Source organism: Rutilus rutilus (genome assembly GCF_951802725.1).
Source record: "Rutilus rutilus genome assembly, chromosome: 25".
Classification (NCBI taxonomy): domain Eukaryota; kingdom Metazoa; phylum Chordata; class Actinopteri; order Cypriniformes; family Leuciscidae; genus Rutilus; species Rutilus rutilus.
The window spans coordinates 18841007-18856535 of NC_140229.1; the positions used below are offsets into that span (position 1 = coordinate 18841007).

A 15529-nucleotide genomic window follows, 5' to 3' on the forward strand; every position below is an offset into this window, starting at 1 on the left:
ACATAGAAAAACACTGAGAGATATACCTATATACCTGAGATCGGTCACATTCACGTAACACGTTTACACAATCAAAGATACTTTGGTTTAGCCCCCGTGATTGCATACACTTGAATTTAACGTAACGTTTACTTCAGTAGAGGTATGGCCACTACTACAGATAGCCTAGCCTACTTTACTTGTCTTATAGCTTTGGATTGGCCATGCCGTGGTTTCCCACGTACACTTATCTAAAGTAACATTAAATTAAAACAGAGGTAAGACACACCCAGATTTAGGTTGGTCAAGCAGCATTTAGCCTACTGTTCTAAACGAAAATTAACTTCTTGTCTTTGCAAACCAAGTACACTTGAATTGATGCCAAATATTAGTCGTCAGATGCAAACCTTGCGGTAACATACAAATCCATTTAATCTACTTGGGAAAACAATTTTAGAGTCGGAATAAAATCAAATGTAACAATTTATTATGTCAGGTAAATGTATCATGCCAATTTCATAATCAGTTCAAAGATAATAAATACAAAACATCAAATGCTCTGGAATAAAGAGAGAAGATGCGAACCTGACATTATAAAATACATGATGCGAAGTGTTTTGCATACACTCAGCATCACGGGCTGATTTGAGTTACAAATCGCCCCGAGCCTCTTGTTGCAAATCATTACATACCCAGACTAAGACACTTCTTTCACATGGAAACATTTGCTAACAATGGGAATTTGCATTGAGAGTTTACACCTTTTGAGAGCAGGAGGCCATTTGCTTTGAAGATGCACCCTGCTCTGTGTGCGAGTTATCTCTAAACTCTTAACATTTTTATTACCTTTTGTTTTACTTCTTTGGGAATGAGACCTTTGTACCAGTCGCACTGAGACATTTCAAATGATGTCTTAACCGAAAGAAAAATTTGGAATCACAAGATGGTACCCGAAATAGCATGAATTTTTATTGCATCCTTTTAACACAACTTTGAAAATCATAAATATATTTCCTAAACCTGCAAAGAAAATAACGTAATAGCACTCAATAATTGAACCCTTACACAAATATAGCTTAACAAATTTCTGAAAGACTGCCTCAATTAAACCTTTTTTTCCCTCATAGTTGTAAAAATAACAACTTAAGACCCTCAGGACAGTTTCAGGACATGTTTCAGCACAGCTGTCCAAGACTAAACTCACGGCCCCATGATGATTCCTGACCCTGTTGTTCTATCAGAAATGCAAAGCCGTACCGAATCGCCCTCACTTGACAGGTTTATTGTGTCTTTTTCTGAATGTGAGCCTTTATACTACAGACAGGTTTTGTGTTAGAATTTTGTTTTCATGCCAGGCACAAATCACAAGGGCCTGGTGAAATAATAATGAATGATGAGGGAAATTAATCAAAACAGACAAGGATGACAGGGTTGAAGTATATTCACTGGCAAGCTATACATGATACATTTAATAACTTTAAAGCTTGACTCACTCAGTTGTAAAAGTACAGGAATAGCACAGGCACATGCAATAATTAATAATACTGTCTGCAATCCCTCTGATTATAAAGTTTTGTTCGGTTGACCATTTTTTTTTAAATATAATTATTTTCTATGCATGCTTCTTGACATGTCTGATTATTTGATAAACGACTCGCTGTCCTTTCTCGCAATATGCTGTGCTCAACATGTTCTTTTATCACTCATCTTGCTAGCTTAAGCATATTTGCAGGAAACGTCGATTCTTTTAAATTCATAAAATTTAAGAAATGTGCTCTTCAAGAAGGAGTGGGGGGAATATATTACCTGCATTAAAGGCATATTCACTATTCAGAGTCGTATACTTCAGTCTTTAAGTGTTATATCATATGTGTCACATAATGGAAATTTCCGTCATCAGCATAGTACGCACATACTGTAGGTGGACTTTTCTACCTGTGCATACTCAAAAAATATAAAATGCTTTTTTTCTCTCTTTTACTGTCATTATTCCATGAAATATTTTTTTATGCAAACCTTGTATGTTATATAATTTTCTTTTTCGCCCAAAGAAGTAAAAAAAAAGAAAGTGTACTGAGGTTTTTGGGTAGCCTATCCATTGTCATGTTCACAGCCAACTTTCGCTCTCAGTGTGAATAAGAGCCGCAAGATGCTATCAGTGTTACTGGATCATGTCCAGTTCACACAGGGACAGAGATGTTAAAAAATAACACCAGCTTGTATACTTCTAAATAATGCTCTGCATGTCGCAACAGCCTTTGTTTTCTGTCTGTTACCCTCTCCACATCTACATCAATATTAGATTATTGAGAAACCACAAGATCCAATAACTATGGATGCAATATGTTTTATGTATGCGTGTGTTTGTGTATGGACTTGAGAATTGTAATTTTAAAAGCACTTGGCCTGGTAATCGTTTTATACTTCTGTCATGAAGACAGGATGTCTTGTATTTTAAGAACAACTGCACAATGAGCTGTAATTTCATGCAGTCACAAAAGCTGGCACTGAAAAATGAGGCAAATCAAAAGAAAATGAATATTTTGAGAATAAATGCAGACAAAAGAAATGCTTTGAAGATGCATTAAAATGAGATATAATCCCAAAAATAAAAAGATCCTGTCATCATTTACTCAACTCATGTTGTTCCAAACCCAAAAGACATCATGGAACACAAAAGGTGATGCTTTAAAGAAATGTTCATGCTGTTCTTTTCCATACAGCAAAAGGGGAATGTCAAGCTCCAACAATGACAAAAAGCTCAATAGAAATGTCATAAGGTAGCCTGGATGCCAGCCGAACTTAGCCCCGCCCACATTTTTTTTAGGTCGGGAAGTTCGGTCTGGACTTGATCCGTTGTGGAGCTATTATATCCGAACAACAGACAAAAGCTGTTCGGACCAATCAAATTGTCAGGGCGGGCTTTATACGATGATGGACAGATGATCAACTGTAACATAATCATCCACGTCACCAAAGAGCGCTTGGGTTGAATTTGTTTACAAAAAGATGACTGCCGCTGGAGAATTGAAATTTCACGAGTTCACATACAAATAAGTCAGATAGAATAAATGCATATTTGGCGTGCTGTCCGAGGAGAGGGCTCCGGGCTCGGTATTCGGCCCGAACCCAAAGTAGGCTACTTCCCCCGTATTCCTGGCTGTGGAAGAACAAGCCAAGAGTGAGTGGAGGGATGCTGAAAACTGTGAAGGAATGTTAGGTGAGTTGACAGAGTGAATATACAGTGCTATGCATAAGTGAATACACCCATGCTAAAGTTGACTAAAAAGAGGAATAAAAAATCATATTTTGGAAATTGAACTTAATGCCTTAATTTAAAAAAATTAGGAAAAATCCAACCTTTAAGGACACCAATTTTCTTTGTGAATGAATAATGTATCGTAAATAAATAAATGTTCTTCCTTAAAATACATGGTGCATAAGTGAGTACACCCCTATGTTAAATTCCCATAGAGGCAGGCAGATTTTTATTTTTAAGTATTTTTTATTTATTTTATTTTTAGGATACTATGCATCCTGATAAAGTTCCCTTGGCCTTTGGAATTAAAATAGCCCCACATCATCACATAGCCTTCACCATACCTAGAGATTGGCATGGTTTTATTTCAGTTAGCCTAAAAGCTAGTTTGATTTGCATTGAGAGATGATCTTATGGAAAGTACCCCATGCCAATCTCTAGGTATGGTGAAGGCTATGTGATGATGTGGGGCTATTTTAATTCCAAAGGCCAAGGGAACTTTATCAGGATGCATAGTATCCTAAAAAAAAAAAAAAAAAAAATACTTACAAATAAAAATCTGCCTGCCTCTATAGGAATTTAACATAGGGGTGTACTCACTTATGCACCATGTATTTTAAGGAAGAACATTTATTTATTTACGATACATTATTCATTCACAAAGAAAATTGGTGTCCTTAAAGGTTGGATTTTTCCTATTTTTTTAAATTAAGGCATTAAGTTAAATTTCCAAAATATGATTTTTTATTCCTCTTTTTAGTCAACTTTAGCATGGGTGTATTCACTTATGCATTGCACTGTATATATATGCTTCCTCTCATGCTGGTAGGGTAGACCTGGTAATTGTTTGATGACAAGTTGATTGGATTGATTATTTGAACGTGCTCCTCCCGACCTTTCTTTATAAAACATCATGTGTAGATTCCGCCATCGCGTCTGTTATAGAAGATATCGACAGCGCATTCATTTTAAGGCCCTGTTTACACGAGAACGCTCGCGGGTGAAAACGTAAAAATATTTTATCAGATGTGCCTTTCGTTTAGACGGCGACAGCGTTTTTGGAGCTTAAAAACGCAAAAAAGTGAAACCACCTTCCAGAGAGGAAATCTTAAAAACGCTCCACCGTCGCGTTCCCGTCTGAAGGGTAAAAACCAGAGAATGTCTAATAAGGCGAGAAGTTCCACTCTCAGTACACTTCCGGCTTCTGAACTGGTTGCAGTTCCACTCTTGTTCCATATGAGGGCGCTCACAGGACGAGTGCAGAATGAATGGAGGTCTATGGCAGTATACCCATCAAAATCCACTTTTCTCAGGATATAATTTTTTGTCTAGTAATTTGAATATTGTATTCGAAAGGAGATGCAAAGAAATTACACATTGCTGGGTGTTAGATTTTTTAGAGTCACTTATTTGCTTTAAAAAGTCTTTTAAAGTGTCAATGACGTCATACACATCATACGACCAGAGATACTGCTTTACGGCAATCCTTCAGTCACTTTGGTGCTTTCGCACTCTGCACTTTCTTTTCTCTCGAGGCATATCGACAACACAGCTGACACAGGTAAATACACGTGCTAGACGAGTTTTTGTTTTGTTTGTTTCTGGTCCCACTTTGGATGCCACGATGCCATCAAGCGGTATCTCTGGCCGTAATCAGTCCTTCACTGACCAATCAGCGTTCATTAGCAGAATGCTAGCGTGTTATGGGCAACAACAACTCAACCTGTAAGAAATCGAAAGGACATACGTACTCGTTCATTCAACTTTCGACCTATAACCCATGTTGAACTTGCAAAACCTACTATTGAATCTGAGATTTCTCAACGGCAATCGGGTGAAAGAGACAAATTTAGCCGTCTAGCCCCATAGACTCCCATTCATTTTGCACTCATGGGCGATCGCCCCCAGTGGAACTCTGGTGGAACTACAACCAAAATTCGGTACAATAGGACTTAATAGGGAGTGGGCAGGCTCTCCGTAGACGGGCTCTGGTAAAAACGCAACAGTGAAGGCACCGATCTGCTCACAATCTACTTCACATTGCCACCTAGCCGTCTGGAGTGCATACTACATCGAATTTCACACACTTTTGCGTCACCATATGCACGCAGATTTCCCCCCCATAACACTCGTCTAAACGCAGAATAAAAAGTGATAACGCAACGCCACTTTTGCGTTTTCTCTTCAGATTGTTTCTGTGTAAACATAGCCTAAAAGAGGAACAGAGAACCGCGATCAAGGCATTTGTCGATCGGAAACATGAATGGAAAACATACGTCACTTTCTCCGTTGCTCTGATTGGTTGTAGGTCTATCCAATTGAGTGCAGAGGCATTTACTTTCCTGGTTCGGTTGAAACCATAGACAGTAAAAGAAATGGACACAGCGACCCCATAGACTTCAACTGAGAAAAGTGAAGCCAATTAGAAGCACTCACTTCCTGATGGATGAGCGTACTGCGCAGACTCAAACTGAGCTTGATGACGTAGATGTGACGTGAGCAACCTGTCTGACAGTTGTAAGTCTTCTAGTAGCTGTGCCAAGAGAAATCCTTTACTGTCTATGGAGAAATCTGAATCATTGAATCAATGAGCTAGGAGCAGGAGCAACTTTTGGTAAGTTTTCTGATTAGTTATTTTGTCATTTTGCATAGTATTTATTTATTTTAAAATTTAACGCCAGTACGCCATATTAAGTTAATGCATAATATTAAGGAATTATGTAAAATTATATTCAAGAACTTGTGATATGAATTCATACCCAATAGGTATATGTAAGGAGATAACATACTAAGCACAGGCTAATTATTGCTAACTAAATGCTAGTTAACATTATTAATTCAACTTAAACAGCGAATGTAAGTTAATGTAAGTTAAATAAGTCATATTTATTTAACCGCCCAGGGAGCGCATATTTTGAATATCATTTAAGCACGATGAAATTAGGCATTGGTAAAGATAACATGCTTGCTGGGCACATAATCAACATTGTTAATTGATGCACATGATATTGTATAACGTTAATGGTCGCCGAATATAAACCACAAAATGGCGTTAACTGTTATCTACATCGCAAGAGAAATGGACGAATCAGTCATATAAAACTAGTTATTCAGTAAATCGCTTTGGACAAAAGCGTCTGCTTTGGCCCGTTAAATAACATATAGATAATAGATGGACAATAACGAATGTCACCAATAACATCTATAACTAATGGTTGCCCTTTTAATTTTTCTTTCCTCATAGGTTCAAATACTAATAGCTGCACTGAAGTGGCACTGTTACACCATGCCTAACAACAAAGGTAAGCCATGTAGCTATAGTATAATTTAGATTAAAGTCAAATATTGAAAGCAACACATTGACCGTAAGAGAGAATAAAATAATAAATGAACCTTGTGTAATACCTATATTGTCATATTATTGACCGTAAGAGATAATAAAATAATAAATGAACCTTGGGTAATACCTATATTGTCATATTATTATTTCAATGAACAGATAAGAGCAATTAATTTGTGTTTTATTGTATATCTGCATAGACTTTTTTTCTGTTTTGTTTGGATAGAAAGAAATCAATGGCCCGACACAAGTTACTTGTGTGTGTTAAAATATGTGTACTGACAAAACAATATTTTGATTGTGATTGCTGTATGCTATTAACAGGTCCAGTGATTTAGATCATGGGCAGCAGTTACATTCGTCGTGGGTTCCCTAGCGGCCAAGGTTCACTGGTTTGGCTGGGGTGGACTTCGATGGCACGGACTCCTTACTTTCTTCTACCGGTCCCTTAGAGGAAGAGCAGCCCCGGATGTCCTGCTGATTCACTGCGGCGACTTGGGATGCAAAATGACTTGGGATGCAGGAAGAGCATCGATCTCGTCGCAGCAATGAAGCAGGATCTGCAACATCTCCATCTGCGTTTCCCTCAGATGATCATCGTGCTGTCTGACATCACCCAGAGACGTCGGTGGAGATCGGGCCTTCCGGAGGAAATTGACAAGTCCCGTAATTGGGTGAACAGTGTCATGGCTACCTTTGTCTTGGGAATGCAGGGGGGTATCGTGCATCACCCTCTTGTATTTAACAAGCCTCAACTGTTTCTTAGGGACGAAGTTCATTTATCCACTATGGGTAATGATATTTTTTTAAATAATTTAGCTGAAGGCTTGAGAGTCTTAATCCAGTAGGGGTGATGCTGGATTAAACCTCTCAACATGTTTTAAACATGAAACAGTTGAAGAATGTGAAATTATTTTGGGGTTGTGTATGTGCCTTTTGTCTTTAGTTTAATACATTATCACATTGGTAGACATAACACTGTTCAATAGTCACTGCTCTTTCTCCCCCCACCCTTTCTCCCCTCCGTGCCATTTCTGTATCACCCTAGCCATCCACCCCATGGCCTCTCTCTTTTCTTCCCCACGACGAATGTAGCTAGAGGGGGGATAGGTATTATTATTTATTTATTATCATTACTTTTTTTTTCTTTTTTTTATGTGTTTATGGTTTCAATAAAGAAAAATTTATTAACCAAATGATTCAATATTTCTTATCGAAACACACAGTAGACAGTTCAAGTAGACATGCTTTGACAGAAATGTCAAAAAATGTGGTTTTATTACTTATGTATTACTTATATTACTTAGTTTATTACTTATGTATTACTTACTTACGAGACAAGTGCTGTATAAGGTACGAGAGGCAAGTGCTGTATCATGAATAAGTAACGGCTGAAGGGCGTTGTTAGGCACAACGCGAAGTGGAGCACAGCCTCTCGTACCTTATTGCTTACGTATAGACAGGTAGTGTAGTATAAACAATAAATGACATAGTGCAGTGTAGACAGTAGTATACAGTTAACCTAATGGTATGGTTTACAGTAAAGATATGTGCAGTGTATTAACAGTAGCATTATAAGAGCAGAACACATGGGTATGCAGTATGAACAATATAGACAGATATGTACAGTATGTATAGATATGTGCAGTGTAATAATGTACCAGCAGGTTCAGAGGAAGCCCACCGACACCTCCTTGTTGCCCCTGTCAAAGCAGCCCCATGGACATGGTTCAGCTCATCAGGCACAGGCAAGGAGGTGTCGGTGGGCTTCCTCTGAACCTGCTGGTCCGGGTGCATAGAGACCTGTAACGCATCCTGGAGGGGAATGGGGTGAAAAGTCTGGTTGAGGTGAGATCAGTCTTTGGTGATGCTGATGTGCGCCTTACTCAAGCATCGCTTGCCCTGGAAAAAAAGGCAACAAACATTTAACACACTGAATTAACAAAATACCACCTATAACACAATACTTGTCTTGAATGATGATCAGAAGTTTCCATGGTCGAAGTCTCACGGCTCTCCAGAAAAAAGGGCTTTGACTATTGCCAGGTGTTATCATAAAGCGCATGCAAGCTGACCTCGAACGGTCAATGATGTGTCAGATTCAGGGTAAACTCACATTGAACATTAATGTGTGTGTGTGTGTGAGTTTGGAAATTAAATCATATAATATAGTAATCACATAATATAATGTATATGAATGTATTACAATTAATATAACATTTTACGCTATATAATTACAATATGACATCTTACATTAAAACATTCTAGGCCTGACAAAAGAAGTGGCTAAAATCGACTTTAAAATATAGCTAAAATGAATATAATAATAAACTTTTGGATTGTAATCGTTTGAGCAGCCTATTGGCAGTTCTTAGTAATTTTAGTTAGTTTAGCCTATTTTGAACATGTTTAATATATATATATATATATATATATACACACAAACACACAATTTTGTGCAATTGAAAACTTTCATGGATTTTTATGGTTTATGGAACCATCCATGAGAAAAAGAACTGTCATTTTTAAAAGTGCACAGAACACGTTTCTGTGGTTACAACTGCGGGCTGCAGGTCAGTGGAGCAAAAAAAAAAAAAAGAAGAAGGAAAAAAAGCAAGGTTTAGACACCTTAAACTTCTTTAACTTGTGCATCACATAATTTAGAATGGCGTCTCAAGCGCAAGGCACTGCAAAAGATGTGAGCACAATGGTAAGAAACACGTAAAAATAATGAAAACGCAGCATAGTGGACTGCAAAAACTCATTTTGTGTGAACGGCCCCTTATGACTAGCCTGACGTTGTCATACTCAGATTCTAGTCAGAATGTGAGTCTGATACTGCTCCACTGGGCTGTGATTATGGGGCGTGTTTCAACCAGGGGGGTAATCCAGCACCCGGAAAGCGTACCATCCCCGGGGGCCGCCATTGGCTAACAAGCCATCACCTGCTGTTAGCATTCCATTGATTCCCATTCATTTTGGCGTCACTTTGACAGCGAATAACTTTACATCTGAGGTGTTTAAAGACTCTATTTGTCCATTGTTTATTTCTATAGAAACACGGCAATGTATAAAAGGCTCCATTACCTTGTATCTTACGTTATGGCCCCGTAGAAGCAGTTTTTGTAAAAATAGGCTAACGATTGCGTCATAACCACGCGACTCTCTGGAAATTACTGTATAGACAGGAGGAGAAGCTCGCAGTCAATCGGGGGGACGTGGAGGCATAAAGTCCGATAAAGTAAAGGGAGAAGCCCATAGAGAGTCCATAAAAGCAACGGAACAAAATATTTCAACAACGTTTTGAGGAATTGTAAATAATTCGGTATGTGGCAAGTGAAAACATATGAAGTAACATTCATCCACGAACTTTAAATAATTTATCTACTTCATTAAATATGAAGTATGGGTAACGGGGCATACCTATATTAATGGGGGATGGGGAAATTATACAGGCAATCAAAAAAAAAAAAAACATCTCAATGTCAATCGCGGTTAACGTTATTCCTTTATTTATTTACATTTACATGAAGATGAATGTGATCCCTTTCATCCTGGTCGGAAGCCATCTACAACATGTCCTAGCCTACATAACCTAATGTGAAATAAAGAAATAAAGAAAAATGGGGGAGGGGATACACCGCTCTACAGTAATTTGAAAGTGATTGCAGTACCAGTTTTGGCCACAATCTTACATATGTTTCCTTTAACACCTATATAGTATGTGTGCATCTGTGCCTATTTGAATCACTTTTAATAATTTTGGAAGATTGTGCTGATATGTACTTATCTGTTATTTTTGATTTGATGATCTTTATATTGAAAAAAGGTTCTTTAGATTATTAAAGTATTCTTTTACACCAAGAACTGATCACTGAAAGGTTCTTAGGGAACCAAAAATGGTTTCTCTAGCATCACTTCTAGAATAATCACTTTTATTGTGGCCAGCCTAAGGCACACCTGTGCAATATTCATGTTGTCTAATCAGCATCTTGATATGCCACACCTGTGAGGTGGATGGATTATCTCGGCAAAGGAGAAGTGCTCACTAACACAGATTTAGACAGATTTGTGAACAATATTTGAGAGAAATCGGCCTTTTGTGTACATAGAGAAAGTCTTAGATCTTTGAGTTCAGCTCATGAAAAATGGGGGCAAAAACAAAAGTGTTGCGTTTATCATTTTGTTCAGTGTATTTGTCCTTCAATATATATTTGTGTAAGGAACAGACTGAAATTAAGGTTGTTATTCACTTATTAATCTATCTATACCATAGTTTTACATTTATGTGTTGTTGTTTTTTTCCACTTACATTATTTTAAATATAAGCATTCCACTAATAGGGAAACACACTTCTGCACTGACAATTATGGAAATCCAATTTGTCATCGCTTGGAGGCAACGGGGTTCCATGTTTTCATCAGTAACCACATGCTGTGGAAGAGTGTTCTCTGAGATTTCCGATGGGGATGCCTTCACCTCTAATGAATTGTTGTTTTTTTAACCAAAGAAAAGATTGTTTTATCATCTCAATGGGACCTCGGTGGGATTTATTTCTAGCCAGTGCTAATTAATAAGAAGAGAGGCCTAAATGGTTGCAAGCAAATACCCCGAGAGCTAAACTTCAGATTTTCTTTATTTTGAGAAAATTAAATTATTGTACTGCATAGGGAGCAATTAACAATGAAGTCACTTCACCTCCAGACAGCACAGACAAGTGGGTTGTGTGTCAAAATGAGATTAATATTTTGAAAGTAAAGCATGTAGGTCTATAGAAAAAATATTTCAAGGGTATGACACTCTATGCATATGAACATACACTTCCTGATAGTCTTGCCTTTATTGTACAAGTGTCATACATATTAGAGGTATGACATATTGTCCTCAATGTCATACCTCTACAGGAGGTACACACACACACACACACACACACACACACACACACACACACACACACACATACATACATACATATATATATATATATATATATATATATATATATATATATATATATATGTATGTATGTGTGTGTGTGTGTGTGTGTGTGTGTATATATATATATATATATATATATATATATATATATATATATATATATACACACACACACATATATACACACACACACACATATACACACACACACACACACACACACACACACACACACACACACACACACACAAAGAAAGACTGCAACAATAGGTGGCACAAGCTGTAAAAGCTTTTGTCTTAGATAATTAGAGTAGGTTTGAACTGTGTGTGTCGACTTACAATGACTCACAATGCAATGTGTCACATTAGCTATCACTAGGTAGTGCAAATACATGCTCTATTTCACACAGTCTCTGTTCTCCTGTCCTTTTTAGCATGTTTAATTACGTTCTGGGAGTAAGAGACAACTAGTCCAAAACAATTTATTTAAAGGGACAACTCATCATCAAATTCAATTACCATTAACCTGAGAGTGCACGCTTATTTGGGCCATTTCATTCTGCATAATTCAACATATTCACACACTCCGATGCATTAACAAGTCTGAGCAGCATGCCAATCAAAATTTTTATCAAAGATAAAATTTGGATTCTGTTGTTCAAGTTGTTCAACATGTGAAAATACTTTACAAAACAAAAATCAGTATTTTTGCTTTGTTTACCAGTAAAAACAGTTAAACTATTTTGATGGTCCATTTTAGACATTCATTCTACTAACTATAAGTCACTTTGCAGCTATGTTCATTTACTCTCATTAGAGTAGAGTATTTGTAAACTGTTAATGCCCCATCCACACTACTGCGTTAGTCACTGTCACTAAAGCGCCGGAAATGATCTCTCGCGCATGTACGTCACTCATTGTTTAAACCAGGGGGGCAGGGTTTCATATTATTTTGAAGTTTCCCCGGGCGCCGCCATTGGCTAGCGGACCCCCACCTGCTGTTAGCATCCCATTGACTCCCATTCATTTTGGCATCACTTTGACAGCGAATAACTTTACATCTGAGGCGTTTAAAGACTCCATTTGTCCATTATTTATTTCTAAAGAAACATGAAAATGTCTAAAAGGCTCCATTACCTTGTAGCTTCCATTATGGCCCCGTAGAAGCCATTTTTGTAAAAAATAGGCTAACGATTGCGTCATAACCACGCGACTCTCTGTTGCACAGTAGAGAAATTACCGTATGGACAGGAGGAGAAGCTCGCGGGCAATCGGGGGACGTGGAGGCAAAGTGACAAAATAATTAATCAGAAAACATAGCAAAAGTTGCTCCTGCTCCTAGCTCATGGACACCTCCTACTCACACTCTCCGTCTCTGCAAGTTTCAGAAGGGAATGATTTAGATTTCTCTTGGCACAGCTACTAGAAGACAGACGGGTTGCTCACGTCACATCTACGTCGTCAAGCTCAGTTTGAGTCTGCGCAGTACGCTCGACCCCCAGGAAGTAAGAGCTTCTAATTGACTTCACTTGTCTCCGTTGAATCCAATGGGGTCGCTGTGTCTAGTTTATATACTGTCTATGGTTTACACAGAGATTTCGGAAGTCTTACCTTTCACTGTGAAGATCTAAACATATTTAGACGTACAGGAAATCGCAATGGAAGACGATTTCGATATATCAACAGACAACATTAAATTTTTTTCACAACCATATTTATTTGAACCAGAATACACAGATCAAGAACTCAGAGTGATGGAGGAAGCAAAAAACTCAACGTTGTCTGTTGATATATCGAAATTGTCTTCCATTGCGAGAGATCATTTCCGGCGCTTGCGCAGACCGAAGCGCCCGCACCCTCAGATCACTTGGAAGTGGCTGTGTACAAGAGGTAAAAACGATATAAATACTGTTCGTTTTCTCACACAAACCGCTCGTTTCGTGTCTTAGGCCATCAATGTGTACTTACGATGGAGAATTGTTTAATTTGGACTTCTCTGTGCATGCTCTTTGAGACAGTGACCATAGACCTGCATTATATGACTGACAGACAAGAAGAACGGTTTGACCTAAAAATATAAAAATTGAAACTACTGCGGAAAAAAAAGACACCTACATCTTGGATGCCCTTGAGGTAAGCTAAAACATACCAACATTTTATTTCAAAGTGAACTATCCCTTTAATGTGGACAGAGATCAATTCGAATAAACAGCTAAAACGCTGGGGTGGACGGAGATCGTATTCGTTTTAATTCTCAGTTTCTAAACTAAAACGCAGTAGTGTGGATAAGAGCTAGGGTTAGTAGAGTAAGTTGACATTTAGTTGCAAATTTCCTTATAGAATATCTAAAGTGGACCATCTAAATAAATTGTTACCATAAAAATATCTAAATATCCATAAACCATATACACTTTACTCGAGCAAACTTGTGTAAGAAAATAAGACAAAATGTATGATATATTATCTTTATGGTGTATTCTTCTCCTTTTTTACCAATTATTTTATTATTTTAAACATAAAATTAATTCAATATATATTTTACAGCAAGACCAAAATTCTGATTAGTAAAATATATTTTTTCTTACATACAGCATGCATATATATATATATATATATATATATATATATATATAGAACTGTAGATTATTTTAGTATGTTGAGGTGGGAGTAAGTACCTGAGCTGCCAACAGGGAAGACAGTGGAGAGTCATTGAGATTATATTCCTCCCACCATTGGGCAAATGGCACAACATGGGTTTCTCCAGCAGGTCTATTCTGATAATGACTAACCTGTGAGTCGTTAAAAAAAACACATAAAAAAAAAACACTGCAAAACATAAATTTACGAAGTCCCTAATGTCACATTTACAGAAATAAAACCTCACACATAGTATATGAAAAATTACGGTTTATGCAAATCTAGTTCCCTTTCAGTCGCTCATGTTCGACGTAACGTTGACGTGATGACATAATTGGGATCACTTCAGGGAGCTCTATCATCTTCGAGTGTCAACAGAACGAGCCAATGACCATTGGCGTGCGTGAATCGCACGCGCCCCGCCCCGCCCCGCAGTGAAGGGTATAAACAGGAAGCGGGAGCACGCACACATTGTCTTTCACTTTCGGAGCCGAGAGGTTATTTGACTTCACAAGTGCTGCAAGAAGAGACTCTACAGTTGGAAATTCATCTTCAACTCTGTTCCAGCGTTGGTGTGACGGCACGATCAGCGGTGGCCATGAGCATAAGAGCTCACAACTGCTGTTTTCACAGCATTATACTGTGTGTGTGTGTGTGTGTGTGTGTGTGTCGGTTCGGTGGGCGTTTTCCTGAGTTATACTCACTACAGCCGCGGCTACCCCTGGGTGCCTCAGTGCGGGAAAAGTTTTATTTTCTCCTTTTTGTTTTTCAACTAAAAGTTTTCTCCCTGCTCACCACCCTCGATGACGGGGCAGCCAAGGGGTATGTGGACCTCCCGCCAGTGGAGCGTGCCGTTGCGATGCAGCTGTGTCCAGCGTCCGCTTCCTCTTGGTGGGGAATCCATGCCTCCCATCCAAGGCTTGTAAGTTTTCGTCCGGTCTCACGGCGAAGGCTTACAAAGCCTGTGGACAGGCTTCTTCCGCCCTCCATGCCATGGCGCTCTTGCAGGTCCACCTGGTCCAGGTGCTCATGGACATGCACGAGGGTGGTACTGACCCAGAGCTCCTCCGGGAGCTCAGTGCGGCAACTGACCTCGCCCTCTGGGCGACGAAAGAAACCGCACGTTCCATCGGTCAAGCGATGTCCACCTTGGTGGTCCAGGAGCGCCACCTTTGGCAATCCGACACACCCTGCCCCGGCGGACTGCTGCTGCCCCTACCCATCCGCCAGCCGCTGAGCCTTCGTCTGCTCGTCGCCGAGGTCGACCTCCTGCAGCGTCATCTGCTTCCGCTAAACCCCAGCAGCAGCAACCACCTAAGGCTCAGTGTGGAGCAAGCCGCAGGAAGTCGACCCCGCCCATCCAGGCCGCTGCCAAA

General features: G+C 38.9%; 1 long non-coding RNA gene across 1 annotated transcript; it reads right to left on the minus strand.

The window, feature by feature from the left end:
* Positions 1-1405: 1405 nt before the first annotated feature.
* Positions 1406-14462, minus strand: LOC311284639. The gene is made up of 3 exons (XR_014626254.1): positions 14192-14462; positions 8382-8480; positions 1406-3139 (listed from the first exon to the last, which is right to left on the minus strand). It is a non-coding gene; the product is annotated as an uncharacterized lncRNA (long non-coding RNA).
* Positions 14463-15529: the final 1067 nt, after the last annotated feature.